This window comes from Sarcophilus harrisii, chromosome 3, assembly GCF_902635505.1.
Source record: "Sarcophilus harrisii chromosome 3, mSarHar1.11, whole genome shotgun sequence".
Classification (NCBI taxonomy): Eukaryota; Metazoa; Chordata; class Mammalia; order Dasyuromorphia; family Dasyuridae; genus Sarcophilus; species Sarcophilus harrisii.
Window position 1 is genome coordinate 392,632,592 of NC_045428.1, and position 20,607 is coordinate 392,653,198.

The 20,607-nt window shown below is 35.3% G+C and overlaps 1 protein-coding gene across 3 annotated transcripts in view; it reads left to right on the top strand.

Moving 5' to 3' along the window:
- ZNF385B (zinc finger protein 385B) overlaps window positions 1–20,607 on the top strand; it is a 367,319-nt gene that overhangs the window by 180,350 nt on the left and 166,362 nt on the right. Inside the window, exon 1 of one of the 3 annotated variants that reach the window (XM_031960382.1) lies at window positions 16,319–16,529. The exons of the other annotated variants lie outside the window; for them this stretch is intronic. The gene's annotated coding sequence lies outside the window, so the exon portion shown is untranslated. Of the gene's footprint in view, window positions 1–16,318; window positions 16,530–20,607 lie in introns of those variants that run through there. 3 annotated transcript variants of the gene reach the window in all.

Consider the following 20,607-nt stretch of genomic DNA (forward strand, 5'->3'; position numbering starts at 1 on the left):
TTAGAAATAAAGCGACTGACAGTCCCAGATTGCTGTTTCCGAGACTCATTTGGGTGATGGTAGTTGAAGCCACTTAACTGTCAAGAGCTTGGAACAAGTGCATTTGTTATCCTGATGAAGGAAGATCAGAAGGGCAGCAAGGTAACAAATGTTACCAGTAATTCTGATGAAGTTTGGAGGAGCAATTTTTATAGACAGAAAGGAGGGACCAAGAAAGAGCTGGGGAAATAAAGGATATTTGAAGGAATCCAGGATGAATTGGGGGAAATGTTCTTAAAGTGGACTAAGGAATTTCAGGCTTTGGGAGAGAACAAGCTAGTTTGAGTTCCTATCAGTCCTAGGAAAAACATCAGTCACCTTCACTAGGTGACTGCTAGTCAATGCTAAAAGTAACTAATAGCCCAGGATTTTGGTCTGGTATTTGAATATTCCTTAGGATGTGATTATAGACATTACTGGGATGGAAAGGATGAGAGCAAGAGCACCAGGTGAGATCTTTGTAGCAAAACTGTCCAGTTCTGAGAGATCTGATTATTCAAGTAACTTCTGTGTATTTGCATTTGTAGTCCTATGAGAGTGGCTGGGGAAAGTCTTCTAAACTAACTAATGTCTTATGAGCAAAATATATCAAATTATATCTTCCCCTTATTTCCTTTCTTTCTTTCTCTTTTCTTTGTAAACTTGATCCCCTTGTTTTAATTTTTTAAATTGAGATTTTTTTCATATCACCTTCATTTCTAAATATAATTTACTTTCCCCCAGAGAGCTAAACCTTGTTTCAAAGGGGTTTTTTGTTTGTTTGTTTTTTAAATGAGAGGGGAAGCAAGTTAGTAAACTAAACAAAATATCAACAAAATATGATAGTATATGCCAGTTCCATATCTGTAGAATCCTACTTCTATGTAAAAGAAAAAGAGGTTTATTTTCTCTCTTCTATAGGTGTAAGTCTTTTTTTCAAAACTAGCTCTTAACAAAATCTTTTCTCAAAAAATCCTTCATCCAGTATCTACCAAGATTGCCATAGTGTTTCTGGGTCTTTTGATATTTACAATGACAATTCCTGGGCTCTCTATTTGTTATTCATCACTTGAGGCATCTGTGGCCTCCTTTTTCTCTCATCTAACTTCTTTACCCCATCTTATATAATTATATAACTATATCTATATCTATCTATCTATAGATAGATAGATATAGATATACATTTCCAGTCCTCTTATCCCTTAAATACCTTGGTATAACTACATCATTACAGCATACTATGTATGTATGGTATTACATCACCATGCTAAGTACTAAGTATATGTATACTAAAGAGCCATCATCTCACCAATTCCACTGAATTAACATCTTGTAAGTATCCTTGTTTCAAGTATACTTCTCGAAAGCTTTGGCCCTCTACAAATAGATATTACCCCTTTTAAGATAAGGAAATTAACCTCCAAGAGGTTATATAATTTATATATAGTGACACGATGGTAAAGCATCTAAGGCAAGATCCAGATCTATATCCTTTTAGACTGTCAGTCTGGTGCTCTTCTTCTTTCTATTATTTTGCTTTTCTGATGCACTCAAAAAATAGGTTTTTAAAAGAAAAATAATTTCTTAAGTTTTCTTGGCAAATAAGGCTTTTCTGAAAGCTGTCATTGGATACATGCAGATATTTGTCCATTTTATTGCTTTGAGACTAAGGATAATTATCTTTCACTACTGCCAAGTCAATGTTTAATTAGAATCATAGAATATTCAAATTGCAAAGGATCTTAGAGGTCATTGAATCCACTTAATAAGTCCACTCTTTAATTTGTAGCTTTAACTTCTCTTTGCAAGAATATGAGGTACCTCTTTACTTTATGAGGTACATTTACTTTTTCTTTCAAAATGAACCATTTCATCTCCTATGCTGGCATGGCTTTGAATGCTCTTTTTATACCTCTGCAGTCATTGCTATACCTGTCTGTTCGACTGGGCTTCATAATTTTCTCATGTTATTTTCTGTTTTCTTTTCTTAGTATCATTCTGTTTCTGTTATCATTACACTAGGCAACCATAGGAGTTGTATGACATGGGCATGTCACTTAATCTCTTGGATCCTTTCACATCTATAAAATGGAAATAACCCCCTATTTCTTACTTCAGAGAGTTGTGAAGACCAAGTGAGATGTTAATGTTAATAAAGCACTTTGCAAACTTTAAATTGATATAATGCCAGTTATTACCATTATTATTATTATTTCATTCATTCAAACCAAGATATCTCCTGATTCTGTTTTAGATATCCTTCCTACTGCACCATATTTCCTCAGTAATATATAAGATGGATGTATTTTGTGGGGCAAAGGTATGAATTGAATATAATTTACTAAACATAAACAGATATACAAAAGACACTCAAGTACCAGAGCTAAGTCCTGATCACAGAAATAGAGTAACTATAGAAGTCAGAATTGAAAAAGCTTTCTTAATGGAAGTCTTATTCTTTGATATCATCATCATCATCATAGCTAACATTTAGACAGCACTTATTTTGTTACAGTTACTATACTAAATACTTTAGAATTATTATCTTATTTGATTCTCACAACAATCTTGGGAAGCAGATGCATTATTATTCCCATTTTACAGAGAGGAAATTGAAGCAAACTGGGGTTTAGTGCCTTGTCCAGGATTACCCACATAACAAGTGTCTGAGGCCATATTTGAATTTAGGTCTTCCTGACTCCAAACCAAGTACTCACTGTGCCACTTAGATACCTCTGAAGTATTAATAGGAAACATTAAAGCTTTTAGGGCTACAAAAAACCAGTGGGGTCTCTCATCCATTGAGTAGTACATGTGTTTCATCCTGATGGATTCAAAAGAAAGCTGTTGATTGCATTATTTGTTTGTGAATGTAGCAGAAAACATTATTTTCTTCCACTTAAACTAAAAAATGAAATGAGTAGGTATCTTCAAATGTCAGTTTCATAGTTTGTCTTTTAATGTCCCATCCATCAGTATTTCCAAAGTTTTGGGGGATAAAACACTTGCTTGGGCTGTATCATTCTGCTTCCCTCTGGTAGTCCGAATGCTATTATTTGAGGAAAGTTGGAGCTCAAAAATTTTCCCCAAATAGAGTTTTTCTTTTTATATTTCTATTGCTGTGGCACAGAGACTTCAATTTTGTTATGCAATTTAATGTTAGTAGCTTTCAATTTGTAAAAATAAAAAATAAAAAAATTCTAAGTCACTTCAGTGAGAGAGCACCTACATCTGCAGACTTTTATAAGAGATGGAAATTTTAAATATAAGGTGTGACTAACTAGCTCATTTTTAAAATATAAAGATAACCAAATTATACACTCAAATAATTTTTTCTACTTTCAAATAGAATGTAATCATCATTTGAAGTATTTTTTGTAGCATGGAGTAAAAATTGCCTTCAGAGTCAATTTTTTGAGCCACGCAAGGGTTTGTCTCATTGCTTTTAAGACTTGAAATCTAAGTCTCTACAAACATATTATGGAGTGTCTAATGAAAAAGATTGAGCTTAGCTTGAGATGGAGGTGCCTGCCAAGTTCCCAGTATGCTAGAATATTCACTTGTATTAACCATTACCAGAGCCCATGTTGGGCATGCAAGTCCTAAACATAATTGTTGTGATAGCAAGTATTCAGTAAACAGCAGGAGTGGTTAAGAATTGAGCCCTCCCTTTTTTTGAGCAACTGTGAAAAGTGCTTGAGGGCAAAGAGGTTTCTTGAGAACGTTCACTCTTCTCCGTGATGTGAACCACTCTTGGTTGACTCTTTTGGAGGAAGGAATTACCAGTACCATACTTATTTCCTAATGTACTCATGAATCTGGTTTTTGCATACTGTTATCATTACCCTTTATGGCATGCCCACTGTGTACAAAGTCCTGTCCTGTCATGTAGTACCACGAAGCTGAAATTACAGACTTTACTGCAGATCAACTCCTGAAAAGATCTTTACAAGCAAAACATCTTAGGAGGGAAATACTTCTGTATAAAGCCGTAGAACAGAGCTAACATTTGAGTTGGCATATGGCCACAAATTAAGTGAAATCTCAAAAGGGTTTCTGGGAATTTGCAGATAAATGGAAAATGTGGCTAGAGCAGGAAGTAGAGCCAAGGCTGAGGAGAGGCTAAGTTTGAGCAGGGGGTTTCTCTGAACGGGAAGAAGAAATGTCCCTTTAGATGGAGTTTTAACATTAAGTTTTTTACTCAAGATTCCTATTTGCAATGTGTCAAACATAGTTATACTGCCAAATTGGAAAAGGCTACTATGTCTAATTTCATCTAGGAAGATTATCTATAAATATTATCAATTTTTGAAGTATACATAGAAATTATACAGGCAACAGCCAATGCTTCTTCATTCTGACTTCACTAAATTGAGAATATGTAATGATTGAGTGGCCATTATGTGCAAAGCACACTTTCTGCCTAGTTCTTATTTTTAAAAAAATTGAAATGGAATATTTGTGAGTTCATTTTAATATACATTGATTAAGTACCTATTATGCATGTTGAATTCAATTAAATAAATATTAATTAATGTGCAAGGTATCATTCTAGATTGTAAAAGAAATAAAGGCAAAATTCAACAGTCCCTGACCTGAAGAATCTTATGTTCTTTTTGGAGAAAATGTTCTTTTTCTCTTTCAAGAAGTTCTGTAGAGGCAAACAGGTCATTCTGATACATAAGAAAGCAGATCATATGTGTATATTGATCCCCAAATCCCAAATCCCAAATCTTTTTTTTATTTGCCCTTGAAGAAACTTCTAGCCATAAGATTGAGTCAAAGGGGAAAGGGAAAAAAGGAAATATATATTGCCATGTTGGTAATATATAATGGCGAAAAGGCTGATGTGCTTGCATTTAATTTTTGGAAGATAATTTCTGCTGCAGTAGAAGATCCATTCTTCTATCAATGATCCAACATTCCAAACTGCTTATGACACTAGGAAAAGCTCTAGAGAGCTATTGTGGGACAAACCACCACAAATGGCCACTTGCTTCTTGCTATTGCTAAGATACTAAAGTGTGACCAATGAAGAAAAAGCTTGACAAAGATCAGAATGTTATTGTGACGGAGGGGTAGACACAGACACTGGGAAAAGACCAAGACCATAAAGTGGTAGAGCACATGAATGACCAAAAGCAGAAATGGAATTGAACTAGACTAATAACAGCTGCATTACAAAGATCTTAGCAAGACCTTTACCTTGACCAGTGGCTAGAGAAGAAAGGAGGACCACTTATCCAAAGAGAATATATATTGCATTCCCTTGCTGCTTAACTAATTATTAACCTAATTTTCTATAAGTCTGCCAAGAGCAGGGCATGAGCAGAGTCAGAGCCAATATTGCTGCTGTAGCACCTCCATTATCACTTGTGACATCTATCAAATACATATGAGGCCCCTGAATTACTGTCATTCCTTCATCATATACCACTAGGAAATGTAGGGGATTTTGTGATTTGTCATTTTATTGTAATTTATTTTTCCTCATTTATACCTTGGCTTACAACACATATAGCATTTTAAAGTAATTAAATTGGATTTATTTAAACTATTCTATAAATCAAATATGTTTCCTTTATCCAACTCAGTGGAGTTTTAGTGAATATGATTTTTTCCATCAATCTTCACAGTAACAAAATTGTTTCACTCCTAAAAAATTATACTCAGAGGTCATTTGTTTCTTTTCATTTATAAGTGTCTAAAAAAGTGTCAGACCTTGGAAGATTACCAAGTTATTATTGCAAGGAACTCATAAATCCGTATGGACATCATATTGGTTTCTATATATATTATTGTGAAATCTATGTATTAAAAAGGGCAGGATATGGAAACAGACTTAATGCAGAACCTTTCTTATGTTCCACCAGACTCTCAATTCCCAAAAGCTATAACACTATAGCTGTTGATTCATTTGGTGATGCATTATAATAAGTAAGCAGTTGTTCCTCTTGTAGATTTAAGAAGGTCTTGCCCATGTGTATTTCTATAGTTTGAATACATGTAAATGCTGTTGTAATTATGAAAATATGAATTCATTTAATAGAAAAAGTATGAAAAGTGTCAAAGATGCTTCTGTGAGTCTCTTACTAATGTGTGTAAAGGAAAAGAAAACTATAAACTTCAGATGTGACAAATGTCTTTTAGAAAAGAAGTTTCTGGTCCATCAAATTTTAATTAACTGGGCTCTACCATTGATAAGAGAATAAGTGAAAGCCATATGTGTTCACAACCTTAGATATTTGGATATTTTGTAAATTTCAAAGCAATTGAAATCCTCAATTGCTGCTTAACTCAAGTATCTCATTTTACAGATGAGAAAACTGAGGCTCCAAGACATCAAGTTTCTTGCCCATAGTCAATCAGTAAATATGGTTATTAAGTGCCTACTGTGCATTAGGCACCATGCCAACTGCTGGTCACACAACACACAAAAAAATGCTGCTTGTTGCCATACTAATTCTGTTTCACCGAGATGTTTGACATAGAATAGGGTCATGTCAACACAAAATGTCTCTGATACATTCTACAAAATGTTCTTTTCATTCAGCAAAATTCATTATCCCCAAATCCCAGCATTTGTTTCCTTTGTTTGACCCTATTTGTATATCAAGCTTCTTTAGGGTAGGATTTTGTAGAGTGTGTGGTGTGACATAATCCTTTCATCAAAGGGCTCACCATATCAGACCAGGCCAGCCTGTGGCATTCTTCACTCTACTCTCAGATCACCTCCTCCTCAGCCATTTTGCCACTGGACCAGAGATCATGCCCTTGAAGATGTTTTGTTAATCAGTTGGGGTTTTCTTGGCAGAGATTTGCCATTTCTTCTTCCAACTCATTATTTACAGAGGAAGAAACTGAGGCAAACAAGGTTAAGTGACTTGCCCAGGATCACACAGCTAGTAAGTGTCTGAGGCCAAATTTGAACTGAGGAAGTAGAATCTTCCTGACTCCAGATCCAGTGTTCTATCCACTGAGCTACCTAATTGCCCTCTGGAAAACTTAATCTTTTAATTATGGAATGCTCCTTTTGGGACCTTAATGTCCTGGTTGCTTGATGGTTCATGGGAATACCTATATCAAGTCAGGCTGGTTCTAATTATGCTTAACTTCATTCCCTCTATACCTCTTCCACTAACTTGCCATCACAGGTATGCCTCCATCTCTTTCCCATTCTAGAGGCATAATCAAATCAATACTGCCATCACAACTGGAAAGTTGTCAACTCTTCTCTCACTTGGTTCCACTCATCATTAAGATAACTTTCTAGACTAAAATACCCCTCCTTGGCTACCATTCCTCTTTTTTGTCATCTACCCTTATTAGAACATAAAGAACAGGGACTTCATTTTTGTGTTTGAAACCTCAGTGCTTGACATAAGCCCTGAAGAAATTCTTTTTAAAATTCATTTGTATTAAAATCTACTCATCCTTTACCACATAATGATCTGTTTGTTTCTTCTTGTGGTGATTCTAATAAGTCTTTCAGTGTAATCAAAACACCTTCACATATGTACATGTTCTTTCTTGAACACATTCTAGGATATGGGGAATTATAGATATGTTTTAACACATCCTCTATTTCTCATGGTATCTTTGTGAAATAGAGGTGATGTGGATCTCTTAAAAAGCTAGCCTTTATATAGCTCCTTTGATGCTCATAACAATCCTATAAGATAGGTACTATTATCATCCCCATCTTTCAGATGGGGAAAGGGAGGCAAGCTCCCGTCCTACATTCAGAGCTGCCCTGTATATCAGAAACTTAATTCCAATTATAGGGGGGAAACCAACAACAACAAACTCTCCCCCGCCAAAAAAAAAAAAAAAACACAATAACCTTATGGCCATGAAGACACTGCCCCAAGAACACAGCTACAATTTAAAAATCTGTATTTAGTGGGAGCTCCCTTCCTTCCTATCTCCCTGCCTCAGCTTTGACTTTCAGAGGTCTGCCAATCTGCCTTGCTCAACCCCTACTCATGTCCATTGTAGTATTTCCAGCCCTGAATATATTAAGTTTAGAACTTGCTATCTGCTAAGCTGCTGAAGCCTGAACTTGGACTAGTGAAAATTGCTATTTTGCTCATAGCAAGAACAGTCAGTGTGCCAAAAAGTAGAGCAATTGGCCCCCAACTTTGGAGTTGGATCCATACTTCACAATTCATTCTTATATATGGGATCAAGAAGTAACTATGGAGAAGGGAATCTAGGTTTTAACAATCTGGGAGATAAACGCAAGAGTTGCCTTTTAACTATGCAGAATCAAGTTTAGTGTGTTTTCTAAGATATTGACTGAATTGACTTTTTAGATTTTTTATTATTATTTTATAGTTTATAATACTTTGCATTTATAGAGTGTCTTTCATCCCAAAGAAGCAAATCCCAAGGTACTCTATTGAATGCACATTACTGAATGAACATCATAGTTACTATGACAACTGTACTTTTTATCCCTCTTTTTGTTAACTCATTACTTTTCCCCTAAATATCCTTCCTTTGAACTGAAACTTTCTTTGCTTGAACTCTAGCAAAATTTTGGCTTTTCAAAATTTATTTCTTCACAATGTGAAAGGTTGAATTAATCCTTTTTGGATAGTTTTGTGTTGTAGCATGAGTTATTGTTATAAACCATGTTGTCACATTTCATTTTGAAACTTCAAGCTTATCCATACCAGGATAAAAACCTATTGTCCAGCTTTCTTCTAAAGTGTGACATTTGAACTGAATATATACGTTACATCCACCCCTTGAAAAGTTGCATTGTCTATGGACCAAATTAAAAGGTCAAATAGGATGGTACTAGGATCAAGCTATCTATTGGTAAGGTATATAGATAAATCATATAATGATTACTAATTACAATAGCTAGCATTTTTATAAATGTTGAATATTTGGAAAGCAAAAAATATTATTTCATTTTATTCTTATAACAACCCTGGGAGGTAGGTGCTGTTTTTATAATACTCTTTTCATAAACGAGGAAAGTAAGGCAGAGTTTAAGTAATTTGCCCAGAGTAAAACAGATAGTAAGTATATGAAGCTGGATTTGAACTTGGGTAAGGAAATAAAGTTAAGCATAACCACAGACAGCCTGACTAGATATAGAAGGCCCCATGAGGCATCCAGCAATAAGAAGAGTTCTCTATCCATCAAGCCACCTGGCTTCAGAGACAGAAATCCAATGGGACTTTGGACTTGGAACTTAGTGGGATTATGCTATAAAGGAACTGAAGTAAATTGTGAATCCAGTTTCCCTTCCCCTTCCCAGAGAGGGTGAAAGGATTTTTACTATGTTCTTGCTATACCTTATGCCTTTGTATATACCTAATCTAAATGTTAAATAGTTAAGTGGGACAGGGTACAGAAGGACAGGGTCCTAAAATTTGGACAATACTATTGATGGGGTCTTAAGCCAGTGGCAAAGAGACTGCTGTTGTTATTGTCTGTCCTTTATTCTCAAGAGGACCAGAACATCAGGAAGGTGATACAAGACATGCAGTGGGGAATTAGATGTAAGTGAGACAGAGTTGTGTAAAGTCACCAGCCTCACTTTCTTTTCCAGAACCTTCAGAGTCCAATGGCCAGATACACATCAGGACAATTGGAGATAGCCCTGGATACAGTGGGGAACTTTGGCCTTTTTAAGCTAGTTTTTAACAGATATCAATTTGACTGAGGCCACATCCATTCAATGATTAAGTCTTGGTAATAAATGAGAGAGAGAATAGCCTCTTTTATCTAGTCAAGAGACAGAAAAAGAGAGGGAGACAGAGAGACAGAGACAGAGAGATGGAGATGGAGGAAGGGATGAAGGGAGGGAAGGCAGGAAAGAGGGAAGGAGGGGGAGAGGGAAATAGAAAGAGAAAAGAAGGAGAAGGAAAGAGGGTGAGGGAAAAGAAGAGGGAAGGAGAGAGGACACACATAGAGAAACAGATACAGAAATCTGGGAGGAAAAGATACTCAGAGTTTCTGCCCAAATAGAAACAATTACTATTTATATTCACTCTGAGTTAGTATAGGCCCAACACTGATCTAGTGAGGTTTGGCCTGGGATATATTGTTGGTCAATCAGAGACAGCCAGAATAATCTGGGTTTAAGGCATGGTCTTAGCCCTTGAACCCCAAGATATCTATCAAGATTGTTCCTTTGGATAAAGCTTTCAAGGAAAGAAGAGGAGAGGAGAGAACACTATAGGATAAGAAAGGAGAAAAGAGAACAAGAGAGATGAGAATACAAGACAGGACAGGAGGCAATAAGATAGGACAGGAGAGAACAGCAAATGACAGGAGAGGAGAAAACAGGGCAGGACAGGACAGGAGAGAACAGCAGAGGGAGGGACAGGAGAGGACAGGACATGAAAGAAGAAGACAAGACAGGAGAGGAGATAAGACAACAGGTAAGGAGAGGAGAAGATAGGACAGGGGAGGAAAGAAGAGGACAGCATAGGACAGGAGAAGAGAGGATAAGAAAGGAAAGGCATGACAGGAAAGCAAAGGAGAGAAAAGGACAGGAGAGGAGAGAAGAGGACAGGAGAGGACAGGAGAGGAGAGAATAGAATAGGAGAAAAGAGGAAAGAGGACAGGAAAGGAAAGGAAAAGAGAAAGGAGGTAGTGGAGGGGAGGGGAGGAATAAAAGTTGTGCTGTTAACCAGTTGGGTCCTTGGGAAGCTCTTGTTCCTACTCAGCCTACATTTTTGGCTGCCATATGACCTTGTTGACTCATACTAAGCATTCAGTCACACCTCTCCCCTCCTTCATATTTTTCTCAAAAATTGTTGCAACTGTCCATGGTCTCTTTGTTCCACAAAGTACTTTATTTATCTTATATTAATTGAGCAAGAATTAGAATAGTTATAACTGAAGAAAATAATGCAAATTACTTTTGGTGATAGATCACCAGATAAAATCATATCAGAGATCATTTTGCTGTTTTATTAGAGTCATTGAGGTAGAATGGAAAGGGTGCAGGCCTTTGAGTCCTGGATTGAAATGCTTTCTCTGTTGGTGGGCATATCACTTTAAGTCTCTAAGTCTCCATTTGTTCCTTTGTAAAAAACAAAAAAAAAAATTTTTAAATAAAAAAACCAGATGAAATGACTTCAAAGGCCTCTTCCAATTCTAAGTCCATGATTTTGGGCAAGTAACTTCACTTTTCTAGGCCCTACTTCCCTTATGAGTGAAATGAGATGTCCAAGGTGCCTTCCATATCTGAACAACACAACACTATGAAACAACTTCAGAGAGTGACACAGTGTTGTAGAATTCTGAGAAGGGGAATTAGCAATATGCATCTGCTTGGTAGAAAGTCATCTTTCCTGAGCAAAGACTTTCTCTGGTTGTATAAGTCAAAAGATTGCCTGTCCCACAGCAAGTAATCTGCCAATGGCTCTAGATGAAGAGTCTGGAAAGGGCAACTTTCATGCTTTCTAATAATGTGGTTGCTAAGTCTTTATGTGACAACAAAGTATCATTAACACAGCTGGCTCCAATAAAGACTGTTTTAGAACCATGGGATATCAGAGCTGGAAGGAATCACTGACTGACAGTCTGTCCAAATGCAAAATCAAAGGGAAAAATATTTATTTGTGTTTAGGGAAATAGAAGCTGGAAAAAAAGATCAGATGTGATATACTAATATCCAGCTTAAACAGGAGCATCCGTAGAATTTGGTTCAAAGATTGTATGTACAAGAGAAAGCAAAGTGATCTCTTGAGAATAGTTAAACATCTACCTCCGCCATTATGGCTCATAGAAATTATGATATGCCCATATTGTGATATGCCACATAAGCACTAAATGGTAAGGACTTGACTGAAACACGGGTTATCTGACTGTAACCCTTGAACAAGGACCCTTTCTTTTCTACCAGTCTGTGTCCCGATGCATTATATAATCTTGTCCTACTCCATCCTTTTTAACAGTTTCTTTTCTGTTTCCCCCACTCTTCATTCTCTTTTTGTTCTTGTAAAGTGAGTGTTAAATCATCAAATGAGAGATTGAAGATCCAAAAATATTTTGCTAAGATGGAGCAATAGATCAAATTAAATAAATGTATTGGGGATAAATGTAAAGTTATAGCCTCAACTTCACAAGAATGGATGGTTCCAACAATTTTCAAGAAAAATATGAGGAAGGGGAAAGGTGTGACTGAATGCTTAGTATGAGTCAACAATGGCAGCCAAAAAGGTAGACTGAACTAAGATGCATTATGTCCAGAAAATAATGTATAATTCTCTTTCAAAGGTAGAGTAGTCTGTCTTAGAAAGTAAGTTAATGAATTCTCCATCGCTGGAGATCTTCAAGCAGAGGCTGAATAAACACTTTTTGAGAAATGTTATGGAAAGAAATACTGACCAGGGACTGGTTGCAGTCAAGTTGTCTATGAGGTCCATTCAGATTCTGAGATTCTGGATGTTCCAAATACCTGTCTGTAGCTTCAACTTCTTTGCTGAGCTTCAAGGTGATTTCACCTTTGTCATCCAGGTAAATGGCACCTCCAATTCAGCCTATTCAAAATTTATTATTTCATTATCTTTTCCCATTTATTATATTTTCCCCATCTTAGATTTTGAGCTAGAAAATACCTTAGATATGATCTTCTCTAATCCCCTCACATTACAGATGAAAAACTGAGGCTCACAGACACTGTAATTTACTCCTATTTGATGCAGTTTTCTCATTGGTAATATGAGGGGGAGAAAGATATTTTATTATTTTTCCCCAGAAAACCCCAAATGGGCTCACTAAGAGTGGAACACTATGAAAACAACTGAGCAACAACAATAACTTTCTAAATCATCAGACTTGATAGTTATATAAAAGCACAACTTTTTGAATAAAAACTTGCTGCTGGTACTCTCCATAAATCACCTTACATCAGTCCTGTACATACACATGTACATCTTGACTTTCTTGCTAGGATTCATGTAATGATTTTAGGTTTGCAAAGCATTTTACATACGCCATTTCTTTTTGTTCTCACAATGATCCTGTCAAGTATGTGCTTTGAGCTCATCCTTACAGATGATGAAACTGAGTTTGAGAGAGTTTATGACTTGCCCAATGTCATAGCTTAGATGTAATGAGGTAGGAATTCGAATTCACTTTTTCCTAAGTCCTGCAGGGTTGCTCCTTGCCACCTGGCTACCAGAACTATTAGCTCCTTAAGGAGAATGACTATTTTCATTTATCTTTTTATTTCCTGCACAAAGTAGGTAACCTGAAACATGGGAAGACAGTTTATTAAAGCTCCTTGATTGATTTTGTTTGCAAATTATCCTTTTCCTTCCTCTAGCTTAGTCTCATAGGGGAGCCTGTCTTAATTTTTTCCTCTTCCAGCAACTAGTACAGGGCTCTGTACACAAAAATTCTTAATAAATATTTGTTGAAATGAGGTGATTCAAGGCAATTCCAATAGACTTCTGATGGAAAAAGCCATCTGCATCCAGAAAGAGAACTATAGGGACTGAATGTGGATCAAAGCATAGTATTTTCACCTTTTGTTGTTATTTGTTTGTTTTGTTTCTCATTTTTTCTTTCATCTTTTGATTTGATTTTTGTTATGCAGGCTGATGAATATACAAATATGTTTAGAAGAACTGCACATGTTTAACCTATATTGGATTGCTTGCTGTCTATAGGAGAGATTGGGGGGAGGAAGGGAGAAAAATTTGGAATACAAAGCTTTGCAAAGGTGAATCTTGAAAACTATCTTTGCATGTATTTGGAAAAATAAAAGGTTATTTAAAAAAATAAATAAATATTTGTTGAATGGGTGAATGAGATCATTGTGGGTCACTGGAGTATAAGGTGTTGATGAGTTGTTAAAGTAGATAAGTGGAGGTTTTCAACATGCATCTGGAAACAATTTGATTCCTTCCTCTGCTTATACTATTCCAGCTTTTTGAAATACTCTCCTTGCAGCCCTCCATTATATCATCTATTCTTTTCCCCATCACCCACTTTTTACACATTTTAATCCTACTTGTCCTTCAAAGCCCATTTAAAATGTTTTCTTTCACACTGTACCCAATTCTCCATGCTGTACTATAAATGTTTTCTATCGCTAAACCCTTACCAGTCTACCAGTCCTTTCTCACTTTTCTTTATCTAACTTTTAGCCACTTTATTCAATTCTAAGCTACTGAAAGGAGGAACTATATTTCATTCCTCTTTGTATTTTCTCTAGGGCTATATACATGGTGAGTGTTCAATAAACAAGTATTAAATATGGAAAATTCCCTATATTAAACAACACTGAAGAATCTGCAATAGTAAAATCCACTTGGGGACATTTTGTTTTCCTGCGTGTAACATTTCCCACATAATAGCAGCATTCTGACTTATAGTGGGATGAAGAATGAATGATGTAGCCCTAGGGAGTAGCTCACCCTCAGAGTATTTAGAAATACATGTGGAAAGGGAAAAAAATGGTCACATTGGTATTCACAAGGTTCTCACTTGGATGAGAAATTTTTATTAGGAACAGCAATACAAGAATGAGGAATAAGAAATTCTTTGGTCAGTCAGATACGGTCAAAAATAGAGAACAAAAGGGAGGAAATGGAAAACATAGTAAGGAAACTCAAAAGCTGGGAAATAAGAGGCAGCATATAGAAGAGGAAAGTATGTATCAAAGTTTCTTAAACTTTTTTTCTACTTGCAATCCCTTTTTGGCTGAGAAATGATTGTGGGTATATAGATGTACAAATCAAACATTTACTAATAACAAATCATAATTTCATGACTCTCATATTCGGTTATACAATCCCATATGGAGTTGCAACCCACAATTTAAGAAGCTTTCATGTATGGTAGATTTTGAGGATCAAAGTTTAAATCTTGACTTTCCCACTTACTTTTGTGTTACTTTGGCCAAAAAACTTAAACTTTTGGGGATGGATTAAAAAACCTTGGAGATTCCTTTCATTTGTGTATCTTAAGCCTGTGAAATCCCCCTCTATCATCAAACTCCATTTTAATGAAGAACTAAGGAATTTTGTAATGGGAGAGATTAAAAAAAAATATCCAGCAGCATCACCACCTTTGGAAAGCCATGAAAATCCATCTGCATACATAGCATGGCCATACAACATATTGCTGGAAAGTAGAGGGAGGATTTCTGTAGCTTCCTTCAAATCCCAGCTAAAATCTTAATCTTCCACAGGACTGCTCTGCCAATCCCTCTTAATTTTAGAGTTTACTCTCTGTTGATTATTTCTAATTTACTCCATCTCAATATTAGATTTCCATTTGGTCCTCCCTCAGTACTCATTTTATAAAAATTAAGAATTAATTTAAAAATTTAAGGGGAAAACCATTTTATGAATGATGTTACAGGATGAAGCTTTTTAAAAATCAACATTATATCCTTCAGTGCTCATCATTTAACTTAGTATAGTCTCATAGGACTCAAAGGCAATCTCAAGATTATCCATTTCTTAACCTGCCCATAAGGGCTAAACTTACATCATCCATAGCACAGGGCTTCTAACCTGGCCTGGACAAGATGTATTCCTACTTAAAAGGACACAAACAATGCCCCTTGGAAAAAAGCCCTGCATAGTTTCAGCCCCATCTCTCCTTACCAGGTGACTTTGAACCATGTGTTTCTTCTGCTAATTTCAAAACTCAGGTCACAGATAACATCAGTTCACAATGGACTCTGGACGTGACAGCAATCTGTTTTAGTAACTGAGTCAACCTTAGGCTGTGTGCCATTTGCTGGCTCATATCATTTGTGAAGATATTATTTTCCCTACCCTGGACACAAAACGTAGGGGCTTAGATTTACAAAGCCATAGAGACAATCCGAAATGAGGAGTGTGGAACATTTTCTGTCCTGGCATCCCAGAAAAGAGCAGGTATTCTAGTGGCTTTGAACAAAGATGAATTGATTATAACTTCATTAGCATGATTTCTATTTAATAATATTAGGTTCTTTAGGACACCTAGAATAATGGACTTAACATATCATTATTATTATACTTATCTAGGGTTATTTGGGTTATTGCCAGCAGTGCTTACATGTTTATTAGCTCATCTTGAGCAATTGTTTAATAACAGTAAGATTATTAAACAAAAGATGCAATTTAGCATACACCTATATGCTTAAAGTGGAAAGGAAGAAGGAAAGCCGACTTAAAAGAGAAAAAAAAAGCTGGGGGTGGGGCTAGAATGGGGCAGTGGAGAGGATTTCACAAGCAGCCCTAAACCTGGCTCCCTAATTTCAGTTTCTTCCTTCCTTCCTTCTGAGGGGCCTTTTTCCCCTCAAAAAAAAATCATCATTTTAAAAACTATCTTGTAATCATTTCCTCTTTTTTAATATTGTTTTCTGCTGTTTTCAATGGAAATTGATGCCTTGTGAAATACTTCACCTGAGATATAATCTAATAAATCCTCTCAGTCCTGTGAAGAGGGGAATCTTCAGGAAGAATGGAAATGGGCAAGATAAGGCAATGACTGGGCTTGGAAAGTGTGAGAAAGATCAGGAACATCTTCAGCAGGTGAGCTTTTTGAGGAAAGATCTAATTACTTTACTGACTCTCCTAACTCTGCCTTCTCTCTGCCACAATATTTGTCATTCCTTCTACTTTATATAGTTTAGAGATGTAGTTATGGGTTTTAAGCATTATTCTGGCAAAATAATTGCTGCCATAGATTGGAAAATGAGTAAATTATATAGATCATTATTTTTTTTGATAATGTGGGGAAGAAAAGCCATCATTGTGAGGAAAATATAAACAAAAATAGAAAAATAAAAATATATAATATGAATAATAAATACATAATATAAATAATCTATCAGAACCTGTTTTGAAATTTAGTGGTCACACAGTGACAGTCTGGGATTCCTGTAACAGCACCAGTTATCTTAATCTTATTTTATGTAGTTTCTTTTAATCAAGTGCTAACCCTGCTCAGCTTCTGAGATCAGATTAAATCAAACATGTTTCAACAGATAGGATCATAGCTTCGATAATATGAGAAGATGAATTTCCCTAGTTATATTTCATAGGTAATATATATTATTCATATAATAGATTGGAAAAAGTATAGATTTACCCCTCCCATATCCACAGGAAAAATATATCCACAGGAAACAATTCATCATAATTGAAAAACCTTTTTTAATATTATGGAGGAAATTAATTGAATCCCAAAGCAGATATTTCCTTTGTTTTCCTTTCTAACAATAGTTGTGTAAATAAATCTCATTAAAAATACATTTTTTTAGAATTCCCAGGTAGGTTATAATAGATGGTAATCCCATAGGAAAATTCATACTGCTTCTTGTAAAATACGTTTAGTATAAGACTGTAATGATTTTTGAGGAGCCATCAGATTCCACTGTCAATAAAAGAGACACAAAGTAGTTAAATATACTATGACTGGCACTGCCAAATCCTTCTGTAAGTAGTTTAGATAAGAAGCTTTCAATTAAACTTAACACATTTTCAGTTTAATATGTTATCTTGTTAATAATTCACATAATGAAGCATCCCCACCTGGGCTGTAAAACAATAGAATGTAATAACTCTGTACGTATCTTTTATGGTCCATTTTGCCTATTAAAAACACAGTCCAAAAACTTCATAATATTCTGTTCTGCTCATTTTTTCCCAATTATTGAATGTTAGTGATTATAGTATAGTAAAATCATCTGGGAAGTTTTATTTGTCTTGTCTCAATAGAAGTAAGCTTCCAGGAGGCAAAGGAACTGTTTCATTTTCTGTCATGGCATTCTTAGTTCCTGATACAGAGTTGAACATATGGTAATTTTCCCCTAAGAATAGATTGATATGTAAAACTTTCCCAATTCAATCTAGGGTAGAGGTCTCAACACTAGAAGCCAATAGAGAAGCAGCAGAAAGTAAAACTACTCTCCTCCTTCTCCCTCCCTGCCCCATCCTTAAGTTTTCTGAAACCTGTGCTAAAATCACAGCTAGTATTTGGGTGGTTCCAGTCTGCTATGCCAAGGACACTGCTATTGCTGCAGCCTTCCCAAAATGTCAGCTGAGAGATATTGTAATAAAATAATTCAAAGTCTTGAAGAACCATAGGTTATATGAAAAAAAAAAAAAAAGCTTAAGAGCTATGGCCTCAGCACAGCTGTAGAGATAAAATTGTCAATTTTTATCCTATAATATATTAAATGTAGATGACAGGCTTTCCAGTAATCTTATGCGAATCCATGCCTTACAACTAACTAAGCTATGTTTCTTCTCTGCTGTTTAACATTTATATCAAAATGTGATTTTGTTGACCTGGGGGGGAGAGGGGAAAGGGAGGGTATTCCTAAATACTGATTAATCATTTCAATCAATATAAATTTGTTTATTTCTATCAATTTATATTTTTACACTTTTATATGTTTTCATGAGTATCAAAATGAAAGAGATATTTTATTACATGAATTAGAATAGCTTATAGTACAGGATACAGTAAATCTTGATACCATTTGTGAAATTAGGAATATCTTCACTCTTATGTAAACTATTTTTTTTTTGTTTTATCTGTTAAAAGAGAGTTGTATTAAAACGCCAAGATTTCTTCTAGTTCTAAGTATATTGTAGGAGTTTCTCAAATTTCATTTTCTCATTCTTAACTAGTTGTGTGATTATAGAATCTCAATTATATGCAAACTCAAAAACTAAAATATATTAAAAAAAATTAAAATTCATCCAGCTTGAAGACTTCTAGTTGGGGAAAGAAGGGGAGAGTTTATTGTTGTCTCAAAACTGCCTTACATATTAATATCTGAGAATAGAATGGTTTTTGACTGAGAAAGGTGACAGTTGCCCAATTTCTTCAAAATATTTAATTATAGTGGTCATGACTATACTTGCTATGTGTTAATGTTAGTTGTTTGGGGAAATTACTTTTTAGATATTTTCTCTATTTATTTGTTTTTTTCCCAGAGAAAATATTTGGCTAGAAAACATCTTAACTTTATCCTTGCTGAAAGTATTCCCTTGTTGACAGAAGAGTTTTACTATAACCTATAATATATATGTAAATACTTGATTTATGAGAAGTAGATTTATTTTAAATTGTTGATCATGGTGAAAATATTTTTGCAGCCCCATTTGAGATGATTTTAATACTTTGGAGCTATGATCATAGTGATGTGATTATTCCTTTCCAGTGATGATATTTTCTTATAACCCATAAAAAACCCACTTATTTGGTGGGATTCTTATTTATATCTTTACTTAAGTCTGCCATTGGCCTGGTAGGATCCACCCAATGTTCCCTGAACATATCTTTATGTTACATGGATGACAATGGAACTCTTTGGATATCCATCTCTGGTCCAGGGAAAGGGATACCCTTTCCCTGATCTTGAATTTCGATGACATACTTGATTCTGCTTCTTCTACACAAGACATCATTCATAACACAAGGTTGCCTACTCACAGCTACTATGTAACATTTTATTTTTTGCCCTCAACTTTCTTTGAAGAGGTGCTATTCCATGAATCACAGACATAGATCACCAGAAGAAGAATAATGATCAAATGACTGATCTTTCTAGGAGCCTTGGTTATAGGAAACCACTTAATCATGTTGTATTTATGACATCAAATACTTGAATATCCTCATTTAGGTTGTTTATGTGTATGCTAGACCTTCATTTTGCCTTAGTAAAAATAAAAGTTAATATTTAGGATCACAGGACTGGAAGCCTTATTTGAGAATCAGGAGATGTAAAGCTAATGGCCAGATTTTGTGAACTGCCTCAATTGATGTGTTTCTCTATTTCTCCATTGATTTAAAATGTAGATAAATCCTCTAGCTCTGTCTTTCAAAGACATTGAGGTCCATGATAGAACTTCTAAAAACTCTTTAAAAATATATTCTTATTAGGAATTCCACCTGTGTCTGGCCAGAATATTTTGTATTCCATTGAATTGAAAAGTAATCTTTTTTGCCTCAGTAAATCATCATTTGTAATTGTCAAAGAAGAAAACAATGGAGATATTTTGGAGGGGAAATTGTGATAGTCAGAAAACATGTGTTTGGTATCAAGCTTGAGATATCAGGGGATGATTCTCCAAAGGATAATTTTGACTTAATTTTTTATTCTTATTTTTGGTGGTGTCTGTTTCATGAACACCAAATTGGATTTCTGTCTGTAATTCGGTGTACTTTGAAGTTGGAAGTGGTGGTGATAAAATAATGGGGAATGGGAGAGAGAGAGAGAGAGAGGAGAGAAAGAGCGAGAGCGAGAGAGAGAGAGAGAGAGAGAGAGAGAGAGAGAGAGATTAGCACTGGTATTGATGAATAGCACCATGAATTAACATCATAGTAAAGTGCTACACATTTCCTGGTAGGGAGTTGTAGAAGGTATGTCCTCATTGCTCAAATTGTGTCATCTTTTTTTTTTTTTTTTTTTTTAATCAGTCTGTCTTAGAAACATCCTACCTTCCATAATTGCTTGGCACTTTTTCTCCAAGTGAATTTGGTGTTGATGAGAATTGTCACCTTGACAGTTCCAGATTACTCATGAATGAGTAAAGCATTAAAATCCATTTACTTGTTGGTAAAACTATAATTTCCAGATTTCTACCACAGCATTTT